The sequence below is a fragment of the Pogoniulus pusillus genome, chromosome 13 (assembly GCF_015220805.1).
Source record: "Pogoniulus pusillus isolate bPogPus1 chromosome 13, bPogPus1.pri, whole genome shotgun sequence".
NCBI lineage: Eukaryota > Metazoa > Chordata > Aves > Piciformes > Lybiidae > Pogoniulus > Pogoniulus pusillus.
The window spans coordinates 11,056,295-11,078,620 of record NC_087276.1 but is presented as its reverse complement, the minus strand read 5'-3'; the positions used below and the strand labels follow the sequence as shown (position 1 = coordinate 11,078,620).

The following is a 22,326-nucleotide window of genomic DNA, read 5'->3' as shown; positions in this document are numbered from 1 at the left end:
TGTCTGGTGTACCCTCAAAAAGGACAAACAAAATATTTACTGGGGATCTCTAGGAGGTGGAGTTAGGGAGTTAGGCAGAACACCTGGCTCTGCAAGGAAGGAAAAACTATTTCAGTTAACCTGTATTTATCATAGTAAGAAACAGTACTCAGAGTTTTAAAAATCCACCCAAAGCTGCCATCCAATTAAAAATTACCCTCCCCTCTCACTAGGCTAGTGGATAGTTATACAATTAGAAATGTTGGATAAGTTGTTAGTAGAATTAGAGCAGGGAGATTTCACACAATAGATTCTCCCTGGCGACAGTGGCTAAGGGTATCTGGACGTGAGGTGAAATGCCTTGTCCCTGGTTCCACCTCCCTCAGTATATTACTGGCTACCAGGGAAGAGCCCCTGGGGCAATTTTGGGGTTACATCCCTAGACACACCATATAGCATTATGCCAGGGCCTAAATTGTATTTGCCAGCATGGGTGTCTTGTGAGAAATGGTGCACTATCACTCCACAAATCTGAGTCAAGTATTTGCTATATTTAGTTCGTTAAATATAGCAGTAAAGTCAACTGGGAAACCTTAAGAGAGCAGAGCTATTAAGAAGCCACACAGCTGTAACATATAAAATGGCAATACACTCACCCATTGGATCATTGTCTCGTTTCCTCAGCTACCCAAATTTACAGTAAAACCACAGTGTTTCATCTGTTTGTTGGTCTTGAAAATGCTTCTTAACAGATCTGGTATGAAGCAAAAGTGTTAATCTGTAGGCCCTCGGATAGCCTGGCCGGTGATGCTGTGAGTAGCTTCCAGTCACAGCTCAGTGACAGACATACACCATGCTATAAAGGATTGAGCAGGGCTCAGGGCTCTTGCTGAGGACTCAGGATGTGATTGATTTCCTTGATGCAGAGGCAATCAGGATGTTTGTGCAATGTGTGTATTTGACAAATAAAAGCCACAGGGGTGTTTAGGTTGCCGTAGCAGAGCGACTCCATCTGCTTTACAAATTTCATAACATTGATACAGAATGTGCACAAACTGCTCCCCAAATGCCATTAGTTGCCAGGCATAGTTGTTGTAAGCAGTGGTGGAAGACTTACAATCAACATGAATTACCAAGCTTTATATTTTTATAGGAGACAGAAAAAAATGACAAATTTCCTCAGCTTTGCTTTTGATGCCCATTTGAGGATGACATTTACCCAGCGGGCTACAGCCACTTCAGTCTGAAACTCCTTCACTGAAAGGACTGTACATTAATTTCCAAATAACTGTGTTTTACGTTCTTGCCTTTGTGAAAGATACATCAGATAATCAATGTGCTCCCTGAGAGAGGTCAGTGCTTCTTAGCAACCAGAAACTTCAGTGCTCATAATAACGCTAATACTAGTTCTTGGTAGCACTCAGAAAAGTTTGGTCAGCCTACACAGAACTTAAGAAACAAAATGTTCCAGTTTCACATCAATTTCTGAGGAAGCAAGTTCTCTCCTATATCTGTTCTGAGATCCAAACTGGGCTTTTGAAGGGCTTGGTGGGAAATAAATCTGTTCCGAGCAAGTAGTTAATTGATATGTGACAATTTTCTTAAACATTTCTTTCTTTACCTATGTTCACATCTAGGTTTTTTGCAGTTGTTTGTTCACCCTGAGCTGTGTGTTAAGATTAGCATGCTGTCACAGCTAATGCACAAGAAGTGTAATTACTTTTTTCCCCTGCTTCATTTTTCAGATGCTTGGATTTTGGTATAGTTGGAGGTTCTCACCTCTGTTCATCTTTTCACTTCTATTATAATTCATCACAGCAGAGAGAAAAAATCCAAAGTAAAATTCTGTTCACATCTTTGCTGTATTTTCTTGCAACTCTTATTGCCACCAAAGCCTATTTCAGACACTTCCACTTTCCCCCAGTCTCTTATTTGTCCCACCATGGTGAAATTTACAACCTGCTGAGTTGCAAAGATGCAACTGTTTGTGGATCTGCACAGTAAAATGGCTCATGCAATTAATTTACTTTTTAATTATTACTATTTATTTTTAAAAGCAACACGGGAGAGAGAGGGAAATTATGTGGGGGAAGGCAGGAAAGAATAGCAGGTAGCAGGAAAGAAGCCTAACCCCAGTAAGCTCAGTTCATCCTTGTGTGATTGTGAACAACATCCGATTTTGCTTTGTTTTTCTACTTTGCAGTGCTCTCTCTGGCAGTCCTACCAAGCTCCTATTCAAAAGCCAATGATTTTTTATTTGTTTCTTGGGAGAGTTTTGAGGGCTCTGGGTAGAGGTTATTGATGAGAATGAGTTTTATTGCTCAGAAAACACTGACATTGCCCTTTGATATCTATTCTTTTGTCTTCTGTCTAGTGGATCATATGACGTGGGTACTCTTAGCAGACAAAATGCTGTCACAGGTGGACTTGCACTTAAACTCAGCAAATGTCTTTGTGAGTGACTAGATTATGTTTTAAGCTTTTGCACACACACCAAAAAAAGGAGATCTAAAAGACTTCTAAACCCAGAGGGACTCATGAATACCTCTATTACATCATACTTCCTAGCATTGAGTGCCAAGTTTACTGCTGCTCGGCGGTGCAGATTTACTGTTCTTTCTCTGTCACAAAGAACAGAGACTCGGTTCCTCACACTGGGCAGGCAAAGTGAAAGACTGTTAAACTGCATGGAAGTGATACTTGTATTTCCTTGTATTTTGCTCATCTAGAGTGCACTCTGTCAAAGTGAGCAGTAAGTATCACAACATTATGGCAATAATGAAGATAGTTTCTAAGGTGGATGGTCAGTAAATGGGTTTGAATCATGATGCTAACAAACAGAAATGTTCTTATCTGCACCTATTGCTTTATCTTTCTCTTTAGATCAGTAAATACGCTTTATTCTGCTTTGGACTGTACAATTGAGCTTTCCTCTGTCTCCCAATGCATAATGCAGAAGGTTCTCTATGTCAGCCTCATTTATCATACAATCATAGATTGTTTTGGCGTGGAAGAGACTCTGAAGATCATCTAGTTCCAACCCTCTGTCACAGGAAAGGACACCTTTCACTATACTTTCTTTCTCAAAGCCCCTTCCAATCTGGCATTAGGCACTTCTGTGGAAGAGGCATCCACAACATCTCTGTACCAACCTGTTCCAGAGCCTCACCAATATCACATCCCTCTGGATGGTAACCCTTATCTACAGTGTGCTGACTGCACCACACAGCTTGGTGTCATCGGCAAACTTGCTGAAGGTGCCTCAATCCCACTGTGTTGTCAACAATGTTTTTAAACGTCACTCTGAGGACCTTGCCCTTAAGGTTCACATTCCCTACCAGTCTCTCTTGTTGGTGTGAACAAGATATCCTTGTTTGCTCCTCTATCATCAGTGCATTCCAGGAACCTCCCAGATTGCTAATACCCTGCTGTGTCATCCCTGCAGCAAATACTGGGATTGCTGAACTCCCCCATGAGGATGAGGTCTTATGAATATGAGGCTGCTCCTGTCCATCTACAGAGGGCCTCATCTGCTTGGTCTTTCTGGTCCGGTGGCCTGCAGCAGACTACGATTGTAACTTTAGATATCTCTGCCTTCCCTTTAACTCCTAAGTGATTTGCATTGCCTGCACTCACCCTTGCAACTCCATTCCTTTCATTCTTCTCTCTTTTTTTAGGAGTCGGGGCTCTTTTTCTACCTGAGTTTTGTGTAATGACTTTCACATCATCTTCTCTTACACAGAGAAAAAGAGAGTGAGACTTGTTTGTAAGAGAGAAAAATTAGTTTTTCTGCTGAAGGCAGCTGTCCATCTTCTGCATATTACCTAAATAGTTTCTGATGCCTGCTTTGTGCTGGTTAATTTCTCTGCAAGAGGTTACTCTGCTGCTGGTTACTTATGATATTGCTAATAAGGTTACCTTTTAAGTGTAAATAAGGGAAAAAAGAAGGGGAAGAAATGGTTGTAAGCACTGAGTAGGATGAAACAAGTAGTCTTAGAGAAGTCTTAAAGTAGCAATAGCACTAAGAGACAGATCTGTTGTAAACCTCCATTATCTGTTGATCTGAAAAATATTTCTAAGCTGGTTGTGTTTAGAAAGGTGCTGCTACAACATCCAATATTTGTGCCTCAGTTTTTATATCAAAGATATGGTGTGCAAGTTGCAGCATAAATTTGAAAAATACTTTTTCTGTCCATGAGACACCCACGATCTGTAAACAAACTGGTTTTATCTGCCTCGACAGTTGCAGTAGTTCATTGTGGCAGACAGAAGTCCATGTCCCTGTAACTTCTGCAGTGCTAACTCCTGCAGGCAGGTTTGAGGGCTTGTTGCGCTCAAGCAGGCATCTGAAGCCTACTTACTGTTAGAAGGAATTTATTTTTGTGTTCACTGACAATTGCACTGGGCTTCGATGTAAGGTTTAATTTAAGTTGGAACTGCCTCACCCTCATCCCATGTCACAAACTCTAGAATGAAAAAAAAGGGAGAGAATCTACTCTTCTGCTTCCTCTGTCTCCAGAAAGGTGGGCCATTCCCCAGCTGTTTCCTCACCTCTCATTTGGAAAGCAGCCAAAAAGATCAGAGTGCACAGATCTGACTGTAGACACCAGCCCCCTGTTCCCAGCAGTGGGAGAGGCACAGGCAACAGCTCTAACTGTTAACACTCAGGGAATTTCACCCACTAAAACTTCAAAAGCAGTAGGTACAGCCAAATCCTCACTGTTTTTCTGTCAGTGTGATCCTTTCTCCTGTGTGCTGGAGGGTGCCATTACCCTGCTGCTGCTTGCGCCTTGCCTTTCCCTGTCCAGCCTGTGCTGCCTCTGTCAGTGACTGCACAGAGGCTGCTTCTTTCTGAGTTCAGACTCAGTATCTCTACCAAGGGAGCTATGGGAAGGCTTTCCCACAGATGTCTGTGAAAGCTCTTCAGCCTTTTATACTACTGCCACCAGAAAATACATCCTTAGTCTTTGTCACTCCAGTGCTGCATTTGCCATGGTAAATATCATGGTATATTCTGTTGAGCACCATGTGTTATTTTTCATTGTCCTAAATCTTGTAAAGTCTTTGTGCCAAAACAAAATGTGTGTTAGATACTGATCTAGCAGAGTTTTGCACCTAGGGCTTGTTGGTTTATTGTGTGGTGGGATAATTTATCAACCTATATCTAAAGTACTTTCTTCCCTGGAGAAGAAGCTGCTTAGAACATTAACTCCTCTCACTAATATAATATGAATGATCAAAATGTGTAACTACTCAGGATATTTCTTTTGTAAAATGGTCAGTGTATATGCACTGTGACTAATTACCTATCAAATTTGATATGCATCCGTAATGGTCATCAAGAGGATTTGTTTACCTTTACTCTTAGAGTATCACACTCAGAATAATATTTCCCACTTTCATGCAGAGCTGGACTGCAGAAAAGAGAGAACTCCAATGAGAGCAGAGTCTGGCCCAGTGAATTAAATAAATGCTGACAACGTGAGTACCATCTCATGTGCAATGGAGCTTCTGTGTAACTTGTTGGGAATTACTAGATGAAAAAAAAACAATCATTTTTTATTTTCTCTGGTTTTATGTAGTGCTTCTGAAGCGTGTTCTTGGCTCACAGCAACAACCTGAGGAAAAATGTCTATGTAGAAAACATATTAAAAATTATCATTACAAAATGTTTCCAGAAAAGGTTAAAATGCCCCATGTGGAATCATCTTCTTCTAATGAAAAATGTGGAGTATATCAGCTTGGTGTTCCTGCACCTATTGTGCCATACTTCTTGAGTTTTCATGTGCCTGACAGGAAAACACTGGCATACATCAGTATTTAAATCTATTTTTATGTCTTTGTCTTCCTATTGTTCTAAGTAATATTCCACACAAGATGAATTAAGCAACATACTCAAATCTGACATTTTTTCTCTTGTGGTTCTGGTATTCCACAGAAGTATGCACTGAATCATTCCTGTTAATTAGGGGTCACTTTTCCATCCACTTCAAATTATTTTAATAATAGTCTTGAGATTATCTATTTTGTTTAGCTGAAATATATGAACAGCTGTGCTACTCCTACGGCTTTTGCAAACTGCAGGAATGCAGCACCTATGTGCTGCGCCTGGTTGTGCCCATCCATGTAGTGCCTTTGCATACCTGGGGCCTGATTGCACAATTAATGTTCACATTGCTATTGGTTTTATTGTTAAACTGTGATTCTCAAAAACCAAATACTTCTGGCAGGTTGGAAAGAGTAGCAGAGCTGGGTCTCTTCTGGCTTTTTGTCATTAAAGAGCCTGAAGTTGGTGGTATTAGTCATCTGCTGACTTAAGCATATGCCTCTAAATACCTTGCTAAACTGAAGCTGTAAATTGAGAACACCACGTAAGTCTGCTACCTCCTGACTAGGTAAAAATCTGGATACCAGCACATTCTGCCCCACGTTTGAGTAGCTTTGGTATTAACAACAAGGAGCTGCTGGTAGTTAAGATGACTAAGAGGAGATGGTGCTGTATGTAGTGGCTGAGATCCCGATAGCTACTGAGAGCAATGATAGCAACAGCAACAATCCCGATACTTGGCAGCTGCTTTCCCTGGTGTCCACAAAGAAAATACCTGTTCCTAGGGCTGCCAGCATGCTGATGACAGTTGCACTACTCATTTCAACAAGTGCAGCTCCCTTCGTGCTGGTGATGCAGTATTTTCAAGAACAGGTAGGGGCCTGATGTCTTCTTAAGGTAGTTTTCCATATGCTTCCCACTCTGTGTTCTGATCCAGCTAATGGGTCCTAGCCACTTGTCTCTGATCTTAATCTTTAACCTGTAGGTCACAGTTTAACCTGTGACCCGTGGGTTAAACTACTGCAGCAGATCTGACTTTGCCAATGCCAACTGGGCTTGAATAAATCCCACTAGCTGACAAACCTGAGGTGGCTGCACAGAGGACTGGGCTCACTGCAGAACAGACTTTCAGGGACTGATGACCTCTGAGGCCCACCTACAAATCCTTCGTAAGGCTTTCTTACTGTATCTGAAGTTTTATATAATACACCAAACGTAATCACTGTAACATGCTCAGTTTCTATGGTGACGAGTTGCTGATAGAGAGCTCTGAGACAGATGAATTGGAGAACAAAAGAGCACAGGAAGCTGAAAGCCCAAAGTTCACTGCAGATCTAATTTGTCTGTGTAATGTTTAGAGAATAGGAAGAGGAATGCTACAGGAAAAAGTGAAACAGATGTAGCTAACAACAGATCTCATCTGGTACTAGCATACCTAAGGTTGCAATGTTCTTTCCCATGTTCATTTGTTTCTTTCTTTGTTAAAAATATCTGCACAGGTTTAAGACAGCAATAGAGAAGTGGGTAGCTGAACTGGAATTGAACAGTCACTGGAAAGGGGTAAGAGTTTGAGGTCAATATTCTCAAGCGTTCGTGGGAATATGTGTGGGATCAGTGGAAATTCTTGGAAGACATGAACCTAGTGTAAGAGAGATACAGGATAACATTAAGCAAAAAGAGAGAAAAGGGACAAAAAGTGAAGTAGCCTCATACAAATCTGTTTAGCAGTTGAACTTCTGACCTTGCCTCACTGTTTTTTTTGCCAGTGTTCGACTGAATAAGGATCATAAATATATATGAAAAAAAGCTTGCTCAAGTGCCAGAGAAGCCAAAACAACTCTACATTTGTTAAGAAAATTGAAGGGGTTTTAAAGGGAGGGGAAAAAAAATCTGTATATGTTTTCCATGCAGTTGCAGTTAATGCCTGCTGTCATTCTAATTTTATGTGGTTTTAGCAGTGTTTCAAAATATTTGTTTCACTTTCCTTGCCTGAAATCACTTTATATTTCCTATAGCACTACTGCTGTGATAGGCACTGTGGTGTTTGGGAAGCATTATGTGCTTCACTCCCTTCCCACAATTTAGGTTCAACAAAATGCTTTTCCCCAAGCTCTGTACAGCAAGATTTACAACTACTATAACAAGGTAAGAGGAGGATGGGCTTGAGCTCACTGACCACAACCCAGCAGCTTGACATTCTGCTGCAGTTACTCACAAAACTCTAGCAAGCAAATTGCAGTTTATTGTGCCATTAAGCACAAGAAGCATAGTGGATGGTGCCTTAGTGAAATCAGTTTCCCTGTCAAAGGTCAGAGGAGTTTGTAAGTGCATCTATTTAGAGAATAGCAGCCTAACCGTTCCATTTGAGGATGTTCATAATTCATTCACTGCTAAAAGCTGACTACTCCATTTTATGTGGAGGAGAGAGAAGAAAAATGTTAAGTTTTGGAATAAATCTTTGGGCTGGAAATAGAAAAGCTTACGTGTTTTGTTAACTTTGCTTCCAATCTTTTAAACAGTATTAATTTGCAAACATAAGGTTCTATCTTGTCTGAATCTCAGATGTGAACTGGAAGAAAAGCAAAAAAGAAAATGCAGTCCTGCCAAGTAGTTCAGGAGACATACAGCAGACAAAGCTTTACTGGATTTATTGCTGGTATTACTTCCTCCATAATAAGCAAGGTTAGGGAGAAGGGATTCTTTGCATGTCCATATGCTTCTTTCTATATTTAATTGATTTGGAGGCAATTTTTTGCCAATAGAAACAAATAGTTGAGATAGGATGAAGAAAATCCAGGAGTAATGCCTCTTTATGTTTTTATTACTTTGATAGCACCTTGGTCCCAGATGTGAGTTTGGGCTCAAGAATTATTTTTTCTCTCTGCTTTGTGTTCTTGTGTCCTGGAGAGCAGCTCTATCAGTGTACCATGCTGGATTTCCGTAAGGATTAGAATGGACTCCACACTTAGTAGATTAAATGCAGTTTGTCTAACTGCTTTTTCGTTACTGTATTTCAGCATGTTAAAAAACCTAAGTTGCTGCATCTGATTTCAATAATTTACTGGAGGCTGTGAACACTTAAACCTTTCTGTAATAGGAGAAAGATGGGACCAGGAGATGAGTGAAGTTTTTAAATTCCTTCCTAAGCATTTTGCAAATTCTGGTACGATGTGACTTGGTAATTACTAGAACCTCAGAGAGACAGTTGTTCAGATGGAAAAGTTTTTAATAAACCTATTACCTTTATAAGTGAAGTGAGTGAAACTTTCAGGAGTTTCATTGATCTTTGCTTTTTTTTTTTTATGATCTCATGACCTTTTGGAATATTTTGTTTTAAAAAGATGCTGAGTCTGAACATGATCCTGAAAGGAAATAACAAATGCTGGCAGCTTCCCTTGAACAGATAGTTACATTTAACAAGTGTTTCTAGCTTACTGAGAATTACTATTGACTAACTAATCCCTTCTGGACAGAGGTATTGACTGGTGAGAGACTGTTTCTGAAGGAATGCTTGCAGGATTAAGAAATAAAACATAAAGTCTACCAGACTTCCAACATTTATATAGAACTATCTAGAATTCAGTGTCTTTAGAATTCAGTCTGTGTCTCTCTCCAGGAGTGACAGAGCATCATAGCTGCATAATACCCGTTATAAGTTGCATTATTAATTGTAGAAGGTTGCTGTGATCACATTCCTGTCTTCTACATTGTGATACATCTTTGCGTTAGTTTTCACAATCCTCAGTGTGTTTTTCTGAAGCGATTTATGATGGCTGAAAGTCTTTTGCAAAGTGTCTAAGGTTCTGAAATTAAAATGGTCACAAATTATTAACTTGTTGTGAAACAAAAAAACCCCAGTCACCCCAGATAGGTCCTGTACAAATGAGATCAAGAGTTTACAAATACAAACACATCCCCTGATTTATACTTATGAAAATGTTCTTTGTGTGGTAAACAGCTCAGTATGTAATATGCTTTTTCTTCTCTCATCTATATATATAGCATCTTTGTGGCATTTTTATTCCATTCTCAAGTTATTGAGTACTTCAAATATAGCTGCTTGGTTGGAGGTGGTTTTTAATGTTTTTTGTTTCTAAATCCACTCAGTGGATAGGGAATTGGCTGGGTGGCTGCACTGAAAGAGTTGAGAGGACAAAGGATAGTGGTTTCAAACTAAAAGAAGATAAATTTAGATTAGGTACTGGGAGATAATTGTTTATTGTGTGAGTAGTGAGGTATTGGAACAGGTCACACAGAGAAGTTGTGGATGCTTCCTCCCTGGAAGTGTTAAAGGCCAGGATGGATGAGGCCTTGAGCAACCTGGTCTAGTGGAAGGTGTCCCTTCCCACGACAGAAGGTTTGTAACTAGATGATCTTTAAGGTCCCTTCCAATCCGAACCATCCTGTGTTTCTCTGAGTTTATACTAATTGCTTAACTTTTTAACCGTTTGAGTTTTATTCAGGAATGTGTAGTTTGTGACATGTCTTATTGTCTGAACTACACGATATTTGTCATCCTTTTAAAACGGTTTATTAAACTGAGAATAAATAATAAGTTACATAGAATAAATACCTATTTTTAGATTTCTGTAAGCTCTTCTGTAGTCTTCACTTGACTGAAGTCACATTCTCTTTGTAAATCAATGTATTCAGAGCACAGTCTTGATACTACTATCGTTTAAAGGAGCATAAAAAAATTAGCAGCTCAGATAGAAAGAGTAGTTGCAATAATGTGAAAGGCAAATGGCAAAGGCACTTATGAACTGCTGTCTTCATGACGCAATTCTGAAGTAATGGCTAAATGTGCAAGACAGACAGATCTCAAACCATAACTGGCTGCAGGACTGTTTTGACTATAAATTCCAATCACTCCTTTTAACTAAGTTTCCTGGGCAAATCACTGCATGATTTTAGAGCTTTTAGGGCTCTAAGTTGTCAGTGTTATTCAAATAAGAGAGCTCTGCTAGAGCTCACTTGGGAAATTAAATAAATGTAACTGTGACGTGTGTATTGGTCCAGTAAATCTATTGCAATACCTTCGGAGACTCTCAGAGGGCAATTATATCATGTAGAATCCTCATGTGTCATGCTTGTGTTCAGAGTTCTGGGGTGAGTCAGTAATACAGGCCTCAAGACTTGCATTTAGTGGACTTCACAGCTTTGCTACAGCTGTCACATTTACATCCCTGTTTCGTAGGGTTTTTGCAACATTATCATGAAATTTTAATGAATGCAGTTTACTGCTCTCTTGCTCGTGATGCAGTTCAATGAAAAAAATTCTCTTCCACTTTTAAATCCTTAAAACTTCTAATGTTTAACTCACAGTTCTGGAGGTAATTTTCCAAGTCACAGAAGACACAATACTGCAGTGTATGGGATGAGTTGGCCACATTAAGCTATAGGAAGTAATGTCCATTCAGTGACCTCCTCCTCCATGGTAGTCAATTTGATACAAATGCAAGAAATTTAGTAATGATTTTTTTTCCAATAAAGGTAGATTTAAAAATAAAGCACAACTTGAGAAGCACAAAGGCAATTCTACAGCAATAAGACTATTATTCAAGTATATGAGACCTGGCAACACCTCTTTGTTTTTTCCTTCAAAAGACACAGCAGTAAGTAACTGGGATCCATCAAATGCCTTTGCATGGTTCATTAGCTGTATTGCCTCCACATTTTCACATTCTTTGAACACTTTAAGTGCAGTCACTCATTCAGATTTTGACAAATAGAGCTTTCCTTCTCATTTTAAAATGTGTCATTCACCAAAGAAAAACAGAATTCTAAGACGGCAGATCAGACTGAGGTTTTCACGAAGAGTTTGGAAATCATTTGTTTGTCCATTGGTTGGACAAATCCTTGAATAATCACTCTTTCTGGGAAAAATGCCATCATTTCAACAGTTCATCATTGCATGACAGCATTTTGATCTCCTCCACGAGTAAAGAGAAACAACCGAGACTTTTTTTGAGTGGAAGATATCCAAGATAGCAACACCAACTAGCGTTCAAAGAGCATAAATGAACGTACCCTATTAGGGAGCCAGCTTCACTTAGAATGATTCAGTCAGTTCTGGCTAAGATTTAGCTGTGAACTGTGCTATATGCAACAGTCAAGTCATACTTTGCGCTTCTGACTTTCAGTAGCATGACCAAATCAGGTCATCTTGCAGAGACTACTACACTACTCCAATTCTTTAAATGGTACAAGAGTATTTTGAAATAAATCTTTTTTCAACAATTGCTGTAGCTGAACAAATCCAATCAAAAATTATGAAAATAAAATTAGGAAAACAAAAATTGATTAGGTTGCTGATCTTCTAGAGAAAAAGATGCTTGCACTGGTAGTTCATGCATTGCCTTTGTAAAGTCAGCTGGCCATTTCAAGCAATGGTTTTACGTACCTTTTTGCTCTTTTTTTTTTGTTTGCCGGTTGGTTGGTTGTTTGGTCGGGGCTTTTTTCTCTTGTAAGATGGAAATTTTGGGTCTGGTTTTGGAGTTTTGGCTGAACCAGTCTTTGAGTTAAGTGCTGCTCAGCAGCTCAGGGTTAGCCTCTGTCCAAATTTTATGGCCTGGAGGAGGTTGTTTGTTGTTAAGCTAAGAATGGTGATGTGATCACTGTGCTCAAAAGAGAGTGAAGTTTCCCAAAGTGTTTTTCTCCAATGCCCATTTGTAAACTAAGTCCTTTCCTACTCTCCAGATTTCAATTAGGATGTTCCAGTATAGAGAATGGAAGTGATACACTTGCTCCTTCTTGGACCTGCTCCAGCTCCAGGGAGACAAAAGAAGCTGATGGACTCCTGTGGTTTGGGAAGCTGCTGGCTGAAACACTTTAATTATTTGTTTGCAGCACGGAAAGCACTGTGTTACACTTATTGTCATGTTTTGGTTTCTTGATTCTAAGCTCTTTCGGTACATCTGCATCTTCTCCAACCTCTGCTCTATCCTGAAATGTCTCACACAGAGCAGTACAGAGTGGAAAACAATTCTGAAATCTTGATGAAATCCACATTCACAGGGATTGAGCATTACCAGCTGGTTTTCTCTCAATACACCCTTACAGAACAGCAAAATATATTGTTAAAGGTAAAGATTTCAGCTGTTTATTTTATCTGCAGAAAGTAGATCCTACAGAAGCAAGAAGAAGACAGGAAAGAATGTATTACATCGTGTACTTGTGAGTCATGGATATCTCCTGTAACCTGTGAGTTTTGGAATGGCATTACACCTGCTGTGTGCATGTGAGCTAAACCCCTTCATGTTCAATATAACATTCAGTTGGAAAATACATGGATGCAATCGGAGTGTTACCCAACTTTTCCTACACTTGTGTGTACTTGCTGTTCTTGGCAGAAGTGCTACCTCTGTTTTAACCCTTGCCTTTTCCTTTAGCTGGTGTCTCATGCTGTTCCACAGAGCTGGCTAAAATAAGAAATGATGGGAAAATCTCATTCATGACAAATGATAAGTTTTTGCTAACCTTTACTGCTTTTTTGGGTGGGTGTTGGAAAATTAGAAATCAGAGCCTAATCTTCATTCCAGTGTATTTAGCAGCTGCACAGTCCAGTTCATCTGGCATATCAAAAACTGAATCCAATCTGAATCTGAGAAACAATATTAGTTGGAAAAAAAGATCAATAGTAGGAAAGGTTTCAATGTAAGTATAAATATTTTTCCATAAAGGTCTAGCCATCTCTACTTGGGTACTTGTTTGCTGAGGTTTTTCTAACGCAAGCTAAAAGATCTTTTGGGGGTAGGCATGTTGTCTTGTTTTGCTATCAGCCTACATTTTCCTCAATGGGTGCTTAATATCTGGTTAGTTTCTTTGAAAGTCTATATAAAAGCTGAGCTGCTTGGAAAATCTGCATCTTGTTTTGTAGCAAAGCATCTCAAGGGCAGGATTTTTTTTCAGCCAAAAGAAATTAAGGTCAAGTTTATCCAGATAAACAATTTCCCAACGCTAATCTTTCACTGCCTGGAATGTCTTTGGACAGCTGTAATATTTGTAGCAGTTCTTTTAAATAATCATTTCTGTCATTTTGAAAATGAGATAGTGTAAAATTTGCAACTTTTTACAGTGCCACCCATTGTAAATGCTGCTGTACTAAGGAGTCAGTCAACATAGCATTATACATATGGTATCTCTTGTGACAACGAAGTAGAGCAGGATCCTAGGCTGGTATATGTTAGAAAGTTCTACGCAGATTGTCACTGTGATGCAATTGACATTTCACTTTTACCAAAACTACTAAACATTCATATACTGCTTGGTTTCAAAACAACTCTCAGAAGTACAGTGCTTTCTGCCTTCCGGATAAACCAAACCCAAAGCAATAAAGAATTGTGTCAAGTAATGACCACCTGAGATGAGCTGATACCTTTCAGGATTTTGCAAGACATACCAATATTCCAGAAACATTTACTGCACACTTTTGCAAAGTCAGCTGTGATATTTCAGGTAAGCACATACGATTTTTTAATGCTTTGAACTACCTTGCAGGCTATCTTTGCACCTTTCTATCAGCTTAAAGACTCTGTATTTGATGAAATTGGTTTAATGTGTAACATGATATGATTGCCAGTCTCTAGGACCGGACAAGACACTACTTTCTGTGCAGTCAACCATAGCATCCTGACTTTCAAAATTGTTGGTAAATGGAAAGCTGTACTTGAAATTAATGGAAAGTTTTCTGCCTTTCAGTAGGATTTTGCGTAATGGTCATGACAGTAATAGAGTGTATTGTTTGCATTAAAACTTGCTGCTTCCTAAAAAGTTCCATCTATAGATGATACAGGGTCTAGAAATAGTCAAAATGCTTTTAAACTGCATGGAAACAGAAGATACAAGGTGCTACTTCATTTTCTCAACCCACCTAAATGCACAGGCCTTGTTCCACGGACCCTGTCCGTCATTCATGTGAAAGTAAAAAGCTCTGTCAACATGGAAATTCTCCGGACTGTCAATTCCCTTAACTAATCCAATTTCTGTAGACAAAGTATCTGCTCTGCTTTTAGTAAGTGCTGTATTTGCTTATAGAAAGGGTATACCAGAGGGGGATCAGATTTGGGAGTTTCTGTAGGCATTGAAGCTCCATTTGCAAATAACTAGTAAAAACAAATATAAAATAACAGCTAGTTGTGTTGAAGAGCCTTTGGATCTACTCACTGAGGATCTGTGTTACAGTTATAATAGGGAACTGTGTAACAAGAACTTGGCCTGAAAACGTTATGGAGTTACTGATTCATCTCATGGATGATCTTCCTTCAGTGGTTTGAGCAGATATCTCTCTACATATTATTTTCAATCTTTTAGTCATTCCAGCTGAAATGAATAGAGCTTCTGCACCGTTCATATCAAAACCATTTCATGTAGCAGGAAGACTATATAATAATAGTAAAATGACGTTCTGTAGTAAGAAAAATAGGTTGTTGTATGTTACACATGACTCAGCAGAGCCCAGACTTTGTAGCTGTTCAAAGCGCTCATTTGGCAATTACTCCTGCTTCCAGTCAAGTCTTAGCCTCAGGCAACTTAGAATCACAGAACCAGTCAGGGTTGGAAAGCACCACGAGGATCATCTAGTTCCAACCCCCCTGCCATGGGCAGGGACACCCTACCCTAGACCAGGTTGGCCAGAGCCTCATCCAGCCTGGCCTTAAACACCTTCAGTAGTGGGGCCTCAACCACCTTCTTGGGCAACCCATTCCAGGCTCTCACCACTCTCACGCTGAACAACTTCCTCCTCACGTCCAGTCTGAATCTCCCCACCTCCAGCTTTGCTCCATTCCCCCTAGTCCTGTCACTACCTGATATTTTAAAAAGTCCCTCCTTGCCATATGTTTGGGGTGGGAATCGCACAATGGGAAACCCACAGCTTTCTTCAAGGCTGATATAGAGCAGCGGTTATAGCACTGTGATACAGATTAATTACTACCTTAAAATCACTAAGTAACATTTGTTGTTATTCAAAATCATTTTTGTGTTATGGAGGATCTCATCAGTGCTTACAAATATCTGAAAGACAGGTTTGAAGAGGATGAGGCCAAACTCCTTTCAGTGGTGCCCAGTAACAGGACATAGGACAATGGACACAGGAGGTTCCCTTTGAACATGTGGAAAAACTTATTTACTTTGGAGATGCCAGAGCACTGGAGCAGGCTGTCTGAAAAGGCTGTAGCATCTCCTTCTCTGAAGAGATTCAAAACCTACTTGAATGTTGTCCTGTGCAACCTGCTCTAGGTGAACCCGTGTCAGCAGTGGGAAGTGGATTAGATGATCCCCAGAGGTCCCTTCCAGTAGTCCCTAGCATTCTGTGATATTGTTACCTAAAATAATCCCAGGATCCCAACTTTGATGCATTAACCGATGTCAAGAAAGAATAAATGGTCCACTCAAGAGTGAAATGTATGTACTAAAATGTTTTCAGCCTTCTATTGTGTAGTGCAGAGAATGGGAGCAAGCTGAGCAGGAGAGGCACCTGCCTACCTGTCTCACCTTCAACTAATATATTTTAATTTCTTCTTCCCATCCAAGTGATGTCCATCCCAGCCCTTCCTGACCTTTTCATGGTGACTTGGTCCTTCTCCACAGCATGCCATAGGTACTGCTCTCCCCTTGCAACCCTTTAGCATAAGCTATAAACCTTGATTCTGTCGACAGAGGCTGGCAGCCCCTTCAGTCAGGCTTTCCAAAAGTATTTCTTCCAGCAGCTGACTGGACTGGAATTAAGAAGAAAACAGATTACTGTCCTAGTTTTTTCACCTTCTGCTGAATACAGAACCGCCTGGTTCTGTTCACACTTTTGTATCAGGAATTATTTTGTTTGGTCTTATGTGCTTTTGTCTTTCACAGTGTAGCTGTAGTATCCCTGATATGAGTAAACAGACATCAGTGACCAATTTTTGCAAATGTTTAAGTGCCTAAAGAGGCAGAAAATCACATTTGAATATTGGTGGCATATTTAAGTACCTATACATCTCTAAAACTCTGAAGTCTGAAACTTCAGTTTCTAAAATTGCACTTATGTCAGAGTCACAGCTCTTGTCCAGAAGAAACTCATCTAGAGAGTAACAAGGGAGAAGAGGGATCAGGTGCATGGGTGGTCAGGTCTTACTTACAGAAAAGGATGACTGGAAGTTTTACAGAAGTGTATCCTAAAGTTTAAAAATAGAAAAAAGGAAAAACCCAAAGAAACCCTCAAAAGGTATGCTTTTTAAAAACTCAATATTTTACTAATGTAGTGAAGCCTTGGCTTTGGCAACATTATGTTCTTACATGAATGCCCAACCTGAATCACTTACCTGCTGAAGTGTATACAAACAGGAAGCTTTCAGCACAAAGTATCAGCTTTGTGTCTCAGTATCTTTTGGCAGATTCTATATCATTCTGTTATCCAAGCATGGGGGAAGGATTAGAATGTAGAATGTTGGGGTTTTTTTTAGCTTGTTTAATTATTAGCTTAGACCCCAAAATAGCACAAGTCCTGGTTTACTTTAACACTAAGGATCCTATTCATAGAATACAAGCCATAGCTGTGAGAGAATGCTGTAACTTAGGAACATAATAACTGTAATTACCAGAACAGCAAAGGTCACTGAGTTCATCAGCACTGTTTCTTAATTTCACTTTTACTTTTATCTCATGCATATAGTCCTATGTTATCCATTCCTTCTTTAAACATCTTCTCATCTTACAAGCATGAATTAATCTATTGTCCCTGAATTAAGCAGCACACCAACTTGTAGGAAAAAAATGAAGACATTCAGGAAATGATACAACTTTTCAGTTATCTTCTCTCTGATACAATACCCTATTAGAATACAGAGCACTGCCTGCAATGCTTCTAGGACACTAAGGCAGATAATCCATGGACGGGTTAAGACATGCTCTCACAAAAGACTATTACCAAGGCAGCTTAGGGTTTCCTCTCTTGTACAAGATCAGAATTTGAAATATTTCTCTTCTTAGCTCAAAAGGAACACTACCAAATCAATGCAGAACTATCTAGGGAGCTATTTGATTTGCATTCTCACTTATCTCAGTGCTGCACCATATTCATTGTAGTTTCTAAACTTGCTTGTGTGACTGTTGCCTTTCATCGGAAAGGGCACTGAAAACTGAGGACATCAAATAACTTTTACTGAACCGTATCTGGGATCTACCTCTATGCCATGAGTCAAGTACAAATCTTCTATATCCTGTATAGCCGACCTCAGCATAAATCATGCCTCTCAGGAAAAGTCAAATTGCTTGGCATTGAGGATTCTTCATAATTTGAAGGGGACTAGTTTTGGGAGACGTTTGTCTGCTTCCCCTTTTTAAGAATCCTTGTCTTCCCAGCACACTTTATCATAGCATGTCATGGACACAATGCAGACAGCAGGCACAGGCATTAGTCTAGTGTAAAGTGACAAAACAGGGATCTTACTTGAATCAGAAAGTGTAGTGGTAAGCAGATTTACAAGAACAGGGCTAAAGGAAAGGAGGTCAGATTGTTTTTAACTATGCTCCAAACTGAATTATAACTTTGGCACTAATTCTGTGCCATTTTTCTTGATGGTTCTGTTTATCTGGTAAACTCACCACAAAATTGCCTTTTCTCTTGCCAGCACTTTGAATATAAAATTTGCATTTAATTGGAGGGGTTTTTGAACATTAGCGTGCTTGTCTTTCTACAGAACTTTGTGACTTCTGCAAGTTTTAATTCTTCATGTGGCATTGGGTATGAAGGATTTGCATGTTTTCCAAATGCACTCATGTGTCAACCCTGCCTGGTGCGTTATGTCAGGATCCTACACTCAGTGGAATAGCTTGGATGCTGGTCAGGATGGACCTGCCTTACACTCCTGTTTTACTTCCTGCTGAGAAAGCTGAATTAGCTCAGCTGGAAAAGCATGCCCATGGGGCCATCTTTGCCATCTGCAGGGAAGATTTAGCTCCTGCTTATCCAGTGCTGGTGAAAGTAGCTCACTGTCTCAGACAGTATTCAGTTAACACGAGGGTGAGCTCCCCATTTTCCCTCTCGGGGATAATCAGGACACTGATAGTGGATTAAAAGAAGCAGCAACATGGAAATGATAGAAGGCAATCTTTTACTGAGCTTATTCTGAAGTCCTGAAACCCCAATCTCTATTGAGTTTAAAAGTGCTTGTTTTGACTTATAAACCCCCTCAGGCTTAGTAGATGAGAACTAGCATTTTTTGCTCACTGCCATCCCTCACCCAAGAAGAGATGCTCAGAATAAAGCCACCTTGTGAGTAAAAGTTCCTTAATATTTTATATATTTATGTGGATGTGATGAATTAGTAAAAAATAAGTTGAAATACCAATGTGTATTTTAATGTAAATTAATGCTAGCTATCCAGACCTGATTGTTACAGTCTAGATGGTCCATTTTCTTGGTAGTCTCCACAGTCAAATTCAAAATGTGGAATAGATTAGGAAGAACATGGAAAGCAAAACTCCTTGTGCTCTGGTCAGTGAAGTTACATGGGCCACTGAAGGATAAAGAAATTAAGTAGAATACAGAATTTCATAGAATGGCTTAGGTTGGAAGGGACCTGAAGGATCATCCAGTTCCATCCCCCTGCCATAGGCAGGGACACCTTCTGCTAGAATAGGTCACTCAAAGCTTCATCCAACCTGGCCTTCTACACCTCCAGGGAGGGAGCAGCCACGGCCTCCCTGAGCAACCTGTTCCAGTGTCTCACCACCCTCACTGGAAAGAACCCTTTCCTAACATCCAGTTTGAATCTCCCCTCTTCTGGTTTAAACCCATTACCTCTCATCCTGTCATTACAAGACCTTGTCAATAGTCCCTCCCCAGCTTTCCTCTAGGCCCCCTTCAGATACTCAAGGCCACTATAAGGTCTCCTCGAAGCCTGCTCTTCTGCAGACTGAAGAGCCCCAGCTGTTGTAGCCTGCCCTCATAGTAGAGGGACTCCAGCCCTCTTATCTTCATGGCCCTCTCCTGGACTCGCTCTAATAGTTCAATGTCCCTCTTTTGTTGGGGGCTCCAGAACTGCACACAGTACTCCAGGTGGGGTCTGCTCAGAGCAGAATTTTTCCATCTCTTGCCCTGCTGGTCACACTTCTCTTGATGCAGCCCAGCACATGGCTGCTGTCTGGGCTGCACATGCACACTGTTGGCTCATGTTGAGCTTTTCGTCAACCCAGACCCCCAGGTCCTTTTCCTCAGGGCTGCTCTCAGCCATTCACCACCCAGCCTGTATCTACGCTTGGGATTGTGCCAACCCAAGTGGCAGGACCTTACACTTGGCCTTGTTGCATTTCATGAGGTTGGCCTGGGCCCACCTCTCCAGCCTGTCCAGGTCCCTCTGGATGGCATTCTTGCCCTCTTGCAAGTTGACTGTCTCACACAGCTTGGTGTCATTTGCAGACTTGCTGAGGGTGCACTCAATTCCTCTGTCCATATCACTGGCAAAGTTGTTAAACAGCACTGTTAAACACATCCCTGAGGGATGCCACTTGGCACTGGACTCCAGGTGGACATTGTGCCATTGATCACCACTCTCTGCATGTGATCATCCAGCCCATTCTTCATCCAGCAGTGCTTCACCGAACAAGTCTGTATTTTTCCATTTTTGTGACCAGGATGATATGTGGGACAGAGTCAAATGCCTTACTCAGGTCCAGGTAGATGATGTCAGTTGCCCTTCCCTTGTCCACTGTACTTAAAGTTCTGTCTTCTTTGTGGAAACAAAACTTGGTGTTTTGAGAGAAAAGAAAAAAAGGGCTTTGGAATGGTACATAATCCAGATTAAGTTTGTTAATAATTACAGTCTCAGTTGTTGGTGCCTGCCCTTACCTGTAATACTTGACTTTCCAAGTGGTGATGCACTGAATACAAGTTCTAGCAGTATGGTTGTTTACAAATTGCTGCATTGTTGCAGTTTTTATTTTGAAATATCGCCTTGAATCTATGCACATAAGGCCATATTTTGCCCACTAGCTGCCATCTAAACGTTTCCTTTAGTCTGCTCCTGAATATCCAATACAGGCTCTCTGATTCTTGCTACATTCAAAACTGTGGGACTCTTTCATGGGCTTATGTAGCATCGTCTAAACAGAAGCTTGTATTGGCACAATGTGGTAGTTTGTCAAGTCACTCTGTAAATTACTTTTCTGCCCCAATGGGATGTATTAAGTAGGAAAAGTGGTGTTTGAGTAGTTGCAAGAGCCAAAAAAAACCCAACAATATGAAGATGTTTGATTTCCATCACAAAGGAATTAATACTCTTTGAAAAGTAGTCCATTGCTGATTAATTCACATGCACTTAATGTGTGATGTCAGTTTAAAAGGCTAATCCCCTCCTGTGAGTTCAAAGACGTTTGTTGGGGTTTTTTAAACAGAGCATTTCAAGTGCCTATGAAAATGCAAAGAAAAGGGTTAAAACTTAATTGAATCTATTATTTCTTCAAAAGAACATCGAGGTTTGTGTGAATTGCTCTGTGTGTACCTAGATAAGTACACATTTTTATGGTATAGCAATAATTGAATGAGCTGATCTACAATAGACAAGATGTTAATGAAGATTGCTCATACTTAGCTTTTAAAAGTCTTCAAATAGATTAAAAAGGGGGGAAATCTTAAATTACAAAAAAAGTCACACCAAGATGGGATGGAACTGCTTTAAGCAGTTCCACAGTTACACAGAGAGTTGCTGTGGTACCTCAGTGTGGTCAGGGAAATCTCTCTGCCTTCTCTAGAACACTGCCTTTGAGAAATGGGCTTGAAATGCAAGAAATATGCAACAACAGAGAGGCTGGCTTAGCTAGAACTAAATGCAGTGAAAGATTTTTATCCCTACACAAAGCAATTTCATTCCAAATGCTGACCTTATGAAAATACATTCCTATTTTCACTCTGTTGTTTGTTTGTTTTTAATTTTTGAAGAGTCCAAAGAACAGAAGAAGGTAGAAAAGTCAGTTTCATACATATAGGCTTTTTTTAAGTTGAACTTTTAATTTTTTATATCAGGCAACACAAACTTGTACTTCTTAATTTGTAAATGCATAGGAGATTCAGCTGACAGCAGCCACCCAGCTATTTTAAGAAAGTTGGGTTTTTTTTTGAGAAAATGCAATAAATTTTCTAGACCTATTTCATTCTGCAGTGCTTAAATATTTTCTGATCTATTATTTATTACTTTTCTCCTTCCTTATGCTCTCATGCCAACTTAATTTATTCCAGATAACTAAAGGTGGTGGCAAGGAATATTTGTTCAAGGACAAAAACTTTTGCAAAGTAATGGAACTAACTCTTGACCTTCAGTTAGGATCAAACACTACAGAAATAATACTGTGAGGAGAAACCCCAAAACAATTAACTACAAGATCCACCTCCAAGAACTAGCACAAGGCTTGTGATGAGAACACAGGTAGCTGGAAGACTTGCTGCCCATCAGTTTCAAGTCTTAGGAATGCTGCAGCTATCACAGTTTGGAAAAAGGCTGCATTAGAAAAGAGGAGAGGAGAGGAAGAGGAGAGGGAGAGGAGAG

At 40.0% G+C, this 22,326-nt stretch overlaps 1 protein-coding gene and 1 long non-coding RNA gene across 10 annotated transcripts in view; one reads left to right on the top strand and one right to left on the bottom strand.

Moving 5' to 3' along the window:
• LOC135180503 (uncharacterized) overlaps positions 1-14,934 on the top strand; it is a 290,154-nt gene extending 275,220 nt beyond the window's left edge. For 3 of the 6 annotated variants that reach the window (XR_010304457.1, XR_010304459.1, XR_010304455.1), the window contains 3 exons: positions 5,387-5,460; positions 7,306-7,379; positions 12,924-14,934. This is a non-coding gene — a long non-coding RNA (uncharacterized LOC135180503). Of the gene's footprint in view, positions 1-5,386; positions 5,461-7,305; positions 7,380-12,505 lie in introns of all 6 variants that reach the window. The other 3 variants (XR_010304460.1, XR_010304458.1, XR_010304456.1) reach the window with 3 other exon arrangements.
• The window catches only part of SHISA9 (shisa family member 9), a 184,243-nt gene that overhangs the window by 54,329 nt on the left and 107,588 nt on the right, over positions 1-22,326 (bottom strand). The gene's annotated exons all lie outside the window — the stretch shown is intronic.